Genomic DNA, 14150 nt, shown 5'->3' on the forward strand with positions numbered 1-14150 from the left:
ACCACTAATGTACATAGCGGTAATATTGTTAATAGCAGCTTAACACTTGCTCTCACAAACCAAGACTGATTCCACTAAACAATGTGAGACGTATCAATGAATTACAAATTTACATTTAACGACACATGTGTTAGGCGTTGGAATGAATTACAAATTATACATTTAACTGACTGTTCATGGGTTTCATAAAGCAACAGGAATAGTGATTATCAAGAATATAACAACATTCACTGCCTGTTTAACTGGAACTCACAGTTCACAGCAACAAATCAGGGAAAACGATAATGACACACAGGAATATATCAGGGACGTGATTCTGCTCCGAAACATGTTTTTTTTTCTGTTAACAATGAACACTTTCCTATTTACATTGACTCAATGTTATATACTGTTTTATTTAAATCTGAGTCATAAAATAACATTATCAGGGCTCACTCCACTCATTGAACATTGAACAAAACAAATTGATTACACTGAAGTATGACTGAATAAATATGATTCTATAAAAATCAATTACTTTAACAATACACACTACCTTCTCTATTACGTATATCATCAATCATCATCATCATCATCCATCATCATCATCATCATCATCATACATCCAAATTTCTACGCCAACCCAAACACAAACAGTACCTCACAACAACTTCACTGTACAGTCAGTCATTAGCAATTACTTTGGACCTCAGCCAGTTTACCACTAACAAATCCAACAAGAGCCATATTCAGGCTAGGAGAACCTCCCGTGGTGCAAGCCAGCTGATTCACAGAGCGGTAGTACCTTTAACACAGCATTAACCCACAGCCTTGGCTACCAACTGGCACACACCAGCTTACTGGGCCTCAGAATAGGACCAGATGACCTTGACCTTCACACAGTGTTTACAAGTTGAACAGCATGTGTTGATGCAATATGGAGTACTTTGCTCGGCTGCAGTCGGTTTGGAGATGTGCCGCACAAATAAAACAGACAAGATACTAGATCAGCTATGGTCCTGAATACAACCTTGTGTAGTCTTGTGGGGAATGTGTGTGTTATTCTAGGCCAGAACACTAAGCTTAGCCACAAAAGAAAATCAGTAATGTATGTGTGTCTGGTTGAGATAAAAATATCCACTGGATGAAAATTGGAAGTATCTTCCTCTGTTATCTTGATCTCAGCATAAACTGCTATCATGCTCCACTTCAGAGCATATGACCCTTTTCAATTCTATCTTTGGTGAAAATAAGAAATGTTGGTTCTATTCAGAAAATACTTTTAAACCAATATTTTCTGTTCTATCAATTCATTCCTGATAGTTTGTATTAAAGTTAAATTGAATTTCAGTAGAAACATTTTGAGTCAGAGGCCCAGATAAGCTGCGTATCCGGGTAAAATACGCATAGAAAATTTCCAACTATGCATTGAAAAAATAATTGTTGCGTACCAATTACGCATTTAAAATGTTAGATACACAAAAAGTTTAAAACGAATGCGGACGGAATATATTTATAAAAATCGCTTGCGTTATGAAAAAGACATTGATTGCTATCAAGTTGTACTTTTAGTATAGGACAAGTGTCGTACTGTCAGTACAGGATGAGTGATTTTTTATGAAATCATTTCCTTTATATTTAAGTTGGTTTTGATTAGGTATGACATGAGGCAGAACATACCTCAATGACGTAATACTTAGGTGAGTAAAATGACTGAAATACGCACATATTTGAAAGCAGTGGGTAACAGAACATGAAATACCCACACTTGAAAATCAATGCAAGATCTAAAGGTATAACAAAAAGGCTCACATGTTGTTCATAATGATCGTGCTAACAGAAATAAATTAACACACATACAAATATTTTACGACTGCAATATTGCTGACATCTTGTAATATTTATATTCATACACCATTACCATGGCAACTTGTTGGTAAGCTGCATCACCGAAGAGTTCCAGTGAAATGCTGAGGTAATCTCAGTGCACTTCATGAATTACCTGTATTCCTGTCAGAGTGCTCGCATTTGCATATATGCTGAACAAATAAGATAGGGATCATAAATAATTAGGGGATGATTTTTTAAAACATGTTTATTTTTGGGAAAGACAAGTCTAGAATGCCTCTCAAACAGTTCATGCTAATTCTTCACTACAAAAATTAGTCATGATAAGTAATTTATAAAAACAATTAACCTTTTTTTCAGTAATTATTACATCATATGTACAAATATAGTACAACGATGATATTTTAGACATCATGAGACAATTGTAATAGTAAGTGAGTGAGTATAAACTTAAACCACTTTTATCAATACTCCAGCAATACAATGGTGGAGGACACCAGAAATGGGATTCAACCATTGTACCCATGTGGCGTATGGAGTGACAATCACATTAACACTCTAACCACTGGGATACCCTACTTCCCCAGCTGTAATAAGTCCAGACATACATACAAATAAACAAACAATGCAGGGAACTGAGGTGAGGTGAGGTGAAATTGGGCTTAACGTCGTGCTTGAGAATATTTTGCTCATATGACGACGTGCATGCGTGTGTATGTGTATGTGCGGCTGCTTGTACTAGCCCAGACTTAAGCTGGTTTTATACTGCTAGCCCCACTGAGATACCATGCCGCAGTGAAGCATGAATACCCCACTCAGACACATTATACTGACTCCGAGCCGACCAGTCCTTGTTGTACCCATTAATGCCGAACGCCAGGCAGGGACCAACAAGTACCATATTTTAACATCTTTTGGTATGACACGGTCGGGGATCGAACCTGCGACCTTCCGCTCTCCGGGCGGACGCTCTAACCACTACACCTCGGAGGCGGTTGCAGGGAACTGAACAAAGACTGGATATATTGTACTTATTTTGGGATTCAAATCTAGCTCATGTTGATGTGAGACTGCTCAACATTACAACACTACTGTGACAAACAGGACCTCTACAGAAATCTTGACAATTATTTCACTAACAGAGAAATCAATCTTGATAATTTTGTTGTATACAGCAACTATGTCACTGTTTCACTGAGAGGTACCCCACTATTTTTTCTTTGATTATTTCTGGCATTTCTAACATTTTGACAGTTTATAATCTGGATAAGACATTTCTTGTTTTGGGGTCGAAAATGTAACTTTTAGGGTTGGTTATAGCTCTTGGACGAAGTCACAAACACAGTAATGGTGTTGACAAACCTAGAGACATAATCAGTTAATTGTGGAATTCACAAAAACATAGGATCCTGGCACAAACAAGGGAGACAATTCAAAATGAAATGAGTTCATGAACTGAGTGAATTGGCACTGCAGCAATCATTCATGAAGAACAAACATTATACCCTTCACTCACACTTCCATGCTATACCCAATGTTATACTCAATGCTGTACTGAATGTTTTACTCAATGCATTAGTCAAAGCTTTATTTAATGTTAAACCCAATACTATAAACAATGTTGTACTGAATGCTATACACAATCCTTTATTTAATGCTAATATCATACCATATTTAATGCTATACTCAATGCGTTAATGCTATACTCAATGTTTTACTCATTGCTACACTCAATTTTATACTAAATATTTTACTCAACTCTGTATTCAATGTTATACCCAATTCTATATTCCATGCTCTAATGCAATGTTATACTCAATTCTATATTCAATGTTTTACTCAATTCTATATTCAATGCTACACTCAATTTCTACTCCATGCTCTACTCAATGTTTTACTCAGTTCTATACTCAATGCTCTATTCAATGTTTTACTCAATTCTATACTCAATGTTTTACTCAATTCTATACTCAATTCTATACTCAATGCTCTACTCAATGTTTTTCTCAATTCTATACTCAATGTTTTACTCAATTCTATACTCAATGTTTTACTCAATTCTATACTATACTCAATGTTTTACTCAATTCAATGTTTTACTCAATTCTATACTCAATGTTTTACTCAATTCTATACTCAATGCTCTATTCAATGTTTTACTTACTCAATGCTATACTCAATGTTTTACTCAATTCTATACTCAATGCTCTATACTCAATGTTTTACTCAATTCTATACTCACTCAATTCTCTGCTCTCAATGTTTTACTCAATTCTATACTCAATGCTCTATTCAATGTTTTACTCAATTCTATACTCAATGTTTTACTCAATTCAATGTTTTACTCAATTCTATACTCAATGCTCTATTCAATGTTTTACTCAATTACTCAATTCTATACTCAATGTTTTACTCTTCTATACTCAATGTTTCTATACTCAATGTTATACTCAATGTTTTACTCAATTCTATACTCAATGTTTTACTCAATTCTATACTCAATGCTCTACTCAATGTTTTACTCAATTCTATACTCAATGCTCTACTCAATGTTTTACTCAATTCTATACTCAATGTTTTACTCAATTCTATACTCAATGTTTTACTCAATTCTATACTCAATGTTTTACTCAATTCTATACTCAATGCTCTACTCAATGTTTTACTCAAATTCCATACCCCATTCTATACTCAATGCTCTATTCAATGTTTTACTCAATTCTATACTCAATGTTTTACTCAATTCTATACTCAATGTTTTACTCAATTCTATACTCAATGCTCTATTCAATGTTTTACTCAATTCTATACTCAATGCTCTACTCAATGCTATACTCAATGCTCTACTCAATGTTTTACTCAATTCTATACTCAATGCTCTATTCAATGTTTTACTCAATTCTATACTCAATGCTATATTCAATGTTTTACTCAATTCTATACTCAATGTTTTACTCAATTCTATACTCAATGCTCTACTCAATGCTTTACTCAATGCTATACTCAATGCTCTACTCAATGTTTTACTCAATTCTATACTCAATGCTCTATTCAATGTTTTACTCAATTCTATACTCAATGTTTTACTCAATTCTATACTCAATGTTTTACTCAATTCTATACAATGCTCTACTCAATTCTATACTCAATTCTATACTCAATGTTTTACTCAATGCTTTACTCAATGCTCTACTCAATGCTGTACTCCATGCTATACTCAATGCTCTACCAAATGTTTATCTCAATGCTATGCTCAATTCTATATTCAATTCTATACTCAGGTGCCTAGGACTAAAACTGCTGACTCAGCCAATTTCCTCCTTCCCTACATATATGCATCTCAGCACTTGATTCTTGTACAATTTAGTAGTGCAAATCAATAACATGGTTTATTGCTTTTCCAGAGTCAATCGATTTGCAAACTGGATTTTGTAAAGATTCTATGGTTGCTCTGCCATCTTTCATATACAGTCTTGCGTGACTCAAACATTTCCAAACATGGAAATCAAGACGTATCAAATATGTTGTCTTCGTAAAGCTGTGACTCATCGCAGGCCAATAGTCATTACAGGCAGGACATGAATAGGTTCTTCTATGACTCGGGGAAATGTCGACTGATCAGCAGACAAATGATGTATCTTGGAGGTGAGGGGAAATGGAACCGTAACTTCATGTTCAAGATCACTGCACTAACATAGCAGCTTGCATGTGTGTGTGTGTGTGTGTGTAAAAACTAATGATAGTATTATAGTCTCAGCCCACTGAGATACCATGCTGATGTTTAACATGGACACACATGTCAGGAATATGATATTGTGTTATTCCTTAATCGTTAACCTGTGAGACAGGATCCCGATCCACATAACATTCGTAGCGCTATGACATTCGTAAGCCTGTGAGTTACGACTGTTCATTATGTTACAAATGCTTTGTGGATCAGGACCCTTGGTTACAAGTCCCATCTTTATGTCTTTTGGCAAGTTTTGTTTCTTCTATAACGCTGCACTCAGCAATATTCCATCTATATGATGGCCGTCTGGGCTAGACAATCTAGTGATTAACATCATGAACATCGAGCTACGTAAATGGGATGAGGACATGCATCAACAAAGTCAGCAAATCTTACCACCCAATCCCGTCAGCCAATTCTTACGACTAGCGTGTTAACCCAATTCTAAGCCAGATCTTTATGGGTATCTATTGGCTTGAAGTGGTGAGGGGTCAACCTCTCTAGGCAAAAGTCAACACATAAACTGACAACCTGAAAAAACACACACACCTGGGCCTAGACTTTTGAAGCTCTCTTAGCGATAAGATAGTCGTAAGTGCCATACATTAACATTAACTTACGACTATCTTAGTGCTAAGAGAGCTTCGAAAATCTAGACCCTGGACCTGTGTAAACAAGTGGTTGACGACACGAACAACTGCCTCATGTCAAGGTGATACACACTGTCAACTAAGGCACCCATGCTGAGCATGTAATATAGTTAGCTGTTATGAGAATCATTTGGTAGAAGGGACCTCTACTGATATGGATGGACACACGTGGACAGTATTAGCAGGATAGACAGCTTGTAGGAAATATGATACATTCAGGCTCAATTGCAGCCACACAATCCTCAAAAGAGACACACAGTGTGTCGGGGCAGTCGGGTAGCATACTGGATAAAGCTTTCGCTCGTCACACACAAGATCCGTCTTCGATTCTCCAGGGGTGGTGAGGTAGCCTAGTGGTTAAAGCGTTCGCTCGTCACGCCAAAGACCCGGGTTCGATTCCCCACATGGGTACAATGTGTGAACCCCATTTCTGGTGTCTCCCGCCACGATATGGATGGAATAGTGCTAAAAGCGGATTAAAACCATACTCACTCACTCACTTGATACTCCACATGGGTACATGTGTAAAGCCCATTTCTGGTGTCCAAGCTGTGATATTGCCAGAATATTGCTAAAAGCAGCGTAAAACCAAACTCACTCACTCACTTGATTCTCCACATGGTACAATGTGTAAAGCCCATTTCTGGTGTCCCAAGCTGTGATATTGCCAGAATATTGCTAAAAGCAGCGTAAAACCAAACTCACAAACAAACAAACAACACACACAGAGCATGGTTCGAAATCAGGATATATATAGATTGTGTGAAAGTCTCTAATCAGAATATCAGGACAATATTACACATCTCTAACAGTTCATCACAACGACATCATGTAACCATAGCAATCAAACAATTCCTCTAATGAGGATGGTACACAAGGAAATCTTCTGCCAAGACTCTCCAGAGTGGCCTGATGGTGTCAGATTCTGTCTATGTATGAAAAGTATCCGCCACATCACATGAATGATACATGCCTACAAATGAAAAAAGTCCTTCAAAAATATTAAAGTTCCATCACAAATCTCAAAACCAGGTCTCAAGAGGATGCAGTTCTTTTAGAAAATATAAATACTTTACTTGCTTTTGTATCAACATCATCAAATTACAGCATCTGTCTAGTTTATCATTTATCATCCCATTCCCTTTCATGGGAGATGTCGCTTGGGTGAGATAATGAATATCTCCTAGGAGATATCAGTACAATGAAACTACATCACAATGTTTTGCTGACTATTGTGATGTCATCAGTTACCAGGAGACATGTTGTCTAAGGTGCTATAATTTACTTTATAGAGTTGTGTCCCTTGGGTATGCCAGGAACCTATGATTGTGGGATGAACTGAGTGAGGTCTTCATGATGCTTTTAGCAACATTTTAGCAATATCAAGGAGGACACCCTAAACTGGCTTCACACATTGCACATATGTTAGGAATTGAACTCAAGTTGTCAGTTTGATGAACAAATGCTTTAACCACTAGGATACCCCACCTTCCCCTTATTGTGTTAAAATCCTGTTTCTCTCAGTCATGTCTCTCGGGTTGTTAGCACCAATCCCATGTTCATGGGGTTCACTAAAGACCAGGGCCCCGTTTCACAAAGCTCTCGTAAGCCTAAGATCTCGTAACTTTTCTCGTAGCATTCGTACCTCCTATGTTACAGTATAGGAGGCATGAATGCTACGAGAAAAGTTACGAGATTATATGCTTACGAGAGCTTTGTGAAACGGGGCCCTGGGGCCGCTTGCACAGAGTGATTTTAGCGCTAAGATATCCTTAAGTCTGTGTTTGAGTATACGATCATTGTAGTGATGACTTTGTTTTGTGCAAGTAGGCCCTGCACAACTTTGGGCTCTCTTTCCAAATTTGGCTGACCAGTGTGATATAACTTAAATTCTGTTATAAACAGGGTTTAACCCCATTCATCTGTTACCATGACGTCAAGATCAAATGACAACTTTCTCTGCCACTGAAGCAGGCTGCTGTACTTTCCAGACTGAAGTTCCCAGCCATTACAGTTTACCAAAATAGTGAGTGAGTAAGGTTTCATGCAGCTTTTAGCAATATTCCAGCAATATCACAGAAGGGGGATACCAGAAATGGGCTTCACACATTGTACCCATGTGCGGAATCGAACCTGGGTCTTCGGCGGGACAAGTGAACACTTCAACCACTAAGTTATCCCACGCCCCATTAACAAAAATAAATACCAAGAATGATTATGGATGAACAACCCTCATGTCTCTTGATATCATACCCATTACAACTCATTGAAATTTTGGCGTTTTAAACTTTCTGAAACTGATGTTGACATTCTCGCTATCAACAGACACTTGGTTAGTCTACGTGTTTATCAACACACCTCAACAAAACACATAGAAAGAACTCCTTCAGAAGAGATCATGTTTGGCTCACAAACCGGTTTTATAAGAGATCCCTAAATCATTCAAATAATATGAGCGCTATTTATATAACATGATATGTTTGTAGGTGTCTAGTACTTTCATACTTGAACGCTCAACAATAGTGCAAGTGAGTGTACAAAGGTGGAGTGGGGAAAGTGACAGGTGGTTCACATACATAATATTCTGAAAGGCAAAAGAAACGTAATCAATGGAGTATATGATCATATTGTTTTTTAAGTACTGTAAATCATGAAATTAATGCGAGCATTTTATTAATGCAAAAAATGTGTCTGTACTCTTCTCGCATTATTATAATGACGATTTCATATCTGACCATGTCTACTTAATTAAAGACAGAAAATGTAAATCTGTTGACAGTACACATTACACCGATACAGGTCACTTCCTCATTACAGGTATCTCAAGCCACATGTAATTATCACTGGTTACAATCACTGGTCATTGTATAAAGTCACTCAAGCACATCAGCCAGACCAGACATTCTCCAGCCACTTGTTTGTTGTACCTTGGTAGATGACTTGCGTCTTTCAAGTCGGATTACGTTTATGCATGTTGTCATAAGACAAGTAGTAGCAAGCAATCACGTAATCAAGCATGGCAGTGTAATCAAAACTTCATCAGCTCATTTCCATTCATTGCTTAACAAGCTCAATTCATTTTATCATCAACACAGATTCCTCGCATTAATTTCGTGACGCATTTTAGACTAGACCCTCACACTCGCATTAAATTTGTGACGCATTAATTTCATGATTTACAGTATACACCGGAAGTCAAGTTTGAGGAAAACATGAATCGTGGCTCAGAGAACAAGTGAACGATTGCCATTCAAGCTGGCAATTTATGCCTGAATGCATGCACGATGCACAATTGCATCTCGATTTCAATGTTTTGTTTGTGTGAACTCTTCCCTTTCTACAAACAAAAACATTTCTAACCTCAATCCCAAACCACATTTTTGCTATTTCTTACGAGGGGGGACCACTTGCTGGTAGAACAGCCAGGTGTGTGAGTTGCCCTAATGAAATTGACATTTCACTATACATGCTTGTTGATTACCTGGCGGTTCTAATGAAACCACCATATTATGCGTAAATACATATTTCTGAAAGATAAAAAAAACAAACAGTTAAAAATACCTCTTTGATCTAATGCAAAAATCCACTTTCAACAAAACAAACCATATTGATTATCAACTCAATGAAAAACAAAACTCTGTATTCATGCCATTATTTCATTAACAAAGCTTCCTGGAATATCTATTTGCCTGGTAAATATTACAACCAATAACTTCACAATAAATTGGGGAAAATTGTATGTCAATATGAAAGTACAAAGGCCTGTATCGTGACTGACGCCCAAGCTAATCCTAATAATCGTGTGCAGTGAAGCACTCAACACTCTCGTCAAGGCTGTCGTCACGCTCTACTTGCCACGATGATAAACATTCGCACCTAACCTACTTGTGAGCTAACTAAGGTGACAATACACCCACGGCTTGCGACTTCACCTGGTTTAATGTGAAACGGTTTGAGAGCTTTGATGGGTCCACCCTGTGCTAAGTTTAAGACTGATGTCAGCAAACTGTCTGGGTTTAGGGAATGAGGGCTTGAAAGTGGGATATGTTTATCTTTCTGGGTGGGTTTAGCGCCATGTGGTCAGAAGTTGATGTTTCTTAAGAATAATATTTTGGAATTTTGTCACAGTTTGAGTAAGTGAGTGAGTGAGTGAGTGAGTGAGTGAGTGAGTGAGTGAGTGAGTGAGTGAGTGAGTGAGTGAGTGAGTGAGTGAGTTTATCAGCTTCAAATAATACCATGTTGGGAATCAAACCCCAGTTGAGAGTACAATGAGTGAACATTAAAACCATTTGGTTATCCAGTTTCTATTCATGGTAGAAATAATTGCTTCAATGGCTGATATTTTATGACATTTGTCCTCGCATGCCAACTGGATTATTGAAATCAGCACATGTACACCAGAACCAAAAAATGAAAAATAAAATCGAAAATATTTAAATTTGTAATACTGAAAACAACTCAATTAATATTAAAATTTGACATTAGTGTGACTCACATTTCAACCTGTTCAACCAATTTTACTCAAAGAAAATAATATTGTTGCCTAAATTAAGACACATCACCATGTTCAATGCCAGCACACGTTTTGGCTTAACAACAATCTCAAGGATAATGTGACAAATATAGACATTATCGCCCACTCAACACAAATATTATTCATCATACCCTTAGTAAAAACATCTTTACAAATTCTGAATGAAAGATTGTCATTCAGGAACCACTGCAAAAAAGACATTTTACAAACGTCATGAATGTAATTTCTTGATAAAAATGACAAAATTTATATCTCTGAATGATGAAAAAATATTTAAAAAACATTCATTTGAATTCAACCACAATGCCCACTGTGAACTACATTCAATTAGAACAACAAATCATCAAATATTATAGTTATTATAGTTATTGTAGCACTGGATGATGAAAAGACATGTTAGAAAGCAAATTCAGGATACCATCGAATATCCCAGGGGTGGAAATAACCCATTGCCCGAAGCCCGAGTCCAGTGTTTTTTTCTGTCGGGCAAGCAAATTTGTATATCACACTGTACTGGTGTCCAGTTGATATTCCAATGTTAGTTATGTTGTTTATTTAAAAAATTAACAAGAAAATGGCCGGTATAGTGGAAAAATTATCAGGGCAAGTGATTTTACATGAGCCACTGTACCGGAGTACACTAGCAATATTAAAGTTATTTCCACCCCTGTATCCCCAGCACTGTGAACTACATTCATTTGCTATTAAAATTCAAAACAAATAAACAAATATTACGGTTGTTTTAGCACTGAACGATGAAAACACATTTTAGAAAACAAATTCAAGATACATTCAAATATTGGGAGCACTTCATTTTTATATCAACATTCAAAACAAATCAGTAAATATTATAGCTGTTTTTTCAAGATGAAAACACATTTAAGAAAACTAATTCAAGATATATTTAAATATTGGGAGCCCTGTGATCTATATTCACTTCATATCAACATTCAAAACAAATAAACAATATTAGTATTATGACAGTTGTTTCATCACTGAACGATGAAAACAGTTTAGAAAACAAACTCAAGATACATCCGAATATTGGGAGCACTGTGAACAATTTCATTTGATATCAAAATTCTTGACAAGGCGACAAACATCTACAGCTGTTTTTCCAATGGCAATCACAAGAACTATCACCAGCATATTAAACATCTAAATATTTGACGTCTAAATATTTGAAACAAGCACATACATACTGTCTACACAAGCATGGTAACTCAGAGCCCAGACTTCGTATCAACAGATGCCAGATTTGACACGGACATAGCACCTTGTACACAACGGAGAAACCCTTCCTATGTAACCTCTTTAGGTTTTCACCACTGTCTTCAATCAGGCCAAAATAGCACCCACAGAGCCGTTTATAAATATCTCATTGATTTGTCCATGTTGTGTTCTGTCTAAGCCACAGGGGCTATAGCAACCAAAGTCTAATTATCGCCAGTGACAGTTATCACACATCTCGGCAATGTCTACAATAGCATGGAGTCTTACCTGGGGTGAATCATATCAAAAGAGGACATCAATGTCTTACGTCCTCAGTGGGAACAGTCCTCCAATTCGCTGGTCAATAACCTAACAAATAGAGTCAGAGAAATCTATCTGGTTGTAGTTTTACTTGACGGATTTCTCAAAGTGGCTGGCGTCTTGATGTGGTTATTTGGAGCCACTCAAGAGGATTGTCTTGCAGGAACCATGATGTCTGTGGGTCAGTTTGGTGCCACTAGTGGTTGAGTGAGTGAGTTGAGTTAGTTTAGTTTTATGCAACATTTAGGAATATTCCAGCAATATCACGGCGATGGACACCAGAAATGGGCTTCAAACCCGGATCTTCGGAGTGATGAGCGAACGCTTTAACCACTAGGCTACCCTACTGCCCCCACTCGTGGTTGAAAATCTCATAGGACAAATGGACAACAATGACATAACCCTCAAAGTACCTTGTTTTACCTAAAACTTTAGTCATATTCATTGTCTTCCCTGTTCCTTCAAGGTAATAGCTGGTCATTAGCAACCACTGTGTTTGGAAGAGGTAACTAACTGGATTGGGTGGTGAGGCTCTTTGACTTGGTTGACACATGTCATATCCCAATAACAAAGATCAATGCTCAGGATGTTGATCACTGGATTGTCAGGTCCAGACCCAATTATTTATTGACAGACGACATGCAGCAGGAATACTGCTTAGTGTGGTGTTAAACAACAAATCAAAGATAAACCCCAGTTGTTGTTGCTGAGTGTGATGATGATGATGATGATGATGATGATGATGATGATGATGATGAAGACAATGATTTTTATTATTTATATTGTTTTAAATGGGCTTCACATATTGTACCCATGTTGGGAACCGAACCGGGTCTTCGGCATGATTAGCTGCTGCTGCTGATAATGATGACAGTGGTGATACTGTTGCTGCTGATGACTGTGATGATGATGATGATGATGATGATGATGATGATGATGACTGTGATGATGATGATGATGATGATGATGATGATGATGATGATGATGATGATGATGATGATTGTCACTCTCAATGACAGCAACCATGGTAATGAATAAAGATAACAAGGTGATTTCTATGATATTGACATCAATGAAGATGATGGAAAACACAAATATGACAAGAATAATTAGGACCACGCTCCTTCCAATATTCTAACGATTCATGATCGGAAACATCTTTTAAAGACCAAGATTCCACTCAAGAACCAATCAATAAGTAACAAATTTATAAAATCTTGAACAAACTATCGGCTCATGCTCTATAATTTCCTACCAACATCAGCACAGCTATCTCAAGTTGGCAGCATGTCCGGCCTGTATCAATACACTAATACCTCCCCAGTCTCGTGAAGCAGGCCTTCAGGTCGACCCCCGACTCAGGGCTTATTAGCATGTACAGCAGTATGTAATTGAAAGCCTATTTGGAATTCACATCAAGTTAGTCTGGTGCCTTGCCTGAATTCTAATTACCAGAAGTGGAAGCAACGATACATCGAAGTGTACGTGTAATAATGTTAGCGATCCCCCGCCATCTAACACACTTATTTCGCCATGTAGACTATTCTAATGGTTAAGCCAAAACAATCAATTTTCTGGATCTTAAAGGAGGATTCCCCAATATGTGTAAATTTCCAAAATATAAAACGGAAACAACTTCTTTGATTGATTGAAAATAACCTTTTATAACTGATATCTTCATTGAAATATTGATGAAAGTTCTATTTCAAGCGTTTGCTTAGGAAATTGAAACCCAAATAAACCCATTTGGTTTTTTTTGTCATTTATATATTTGCTCAGAATATCATCTCAATTAAAATGGGACATCACATTGGTATTAAACATGGTTTTGAACTTGGAAATACATATTATGCAGGTGCATTGACGTTAGTAGTTT

At 37.0% G+C, this 14150-nt stretch overlaps 1 protein-coding gene across 1 annotated transcript in view; it reads right to left on the minus strand.

Moving 5' to 3' along the window:
- The window catches only part of LOC124277662 (protein yippee-like 2), a 50654-nt gene that overhangs the window by 15902 nt on the left and 20602 nt on the right, over window positions 1–14150 (minus strand). The gene's annotated exons all lie outside the window — the stretch shown is intronic.

This window comes from Haliotis rubra, unplaced genomic scaffold (genome assembly GCF_003918875.1).
Source record: "Haliotis rubra isolate DU_JTF1 unplaced genomic scaffold, ASM391887v1 Scf225, whole genome shotgun sequence".
NCBI classification, from domain to species: Eukaryota; Metazoa; Mollusca; class Gastropoda; order Lepetellida; family Haliotidae; genus Haliotis; species Haliotis rubra.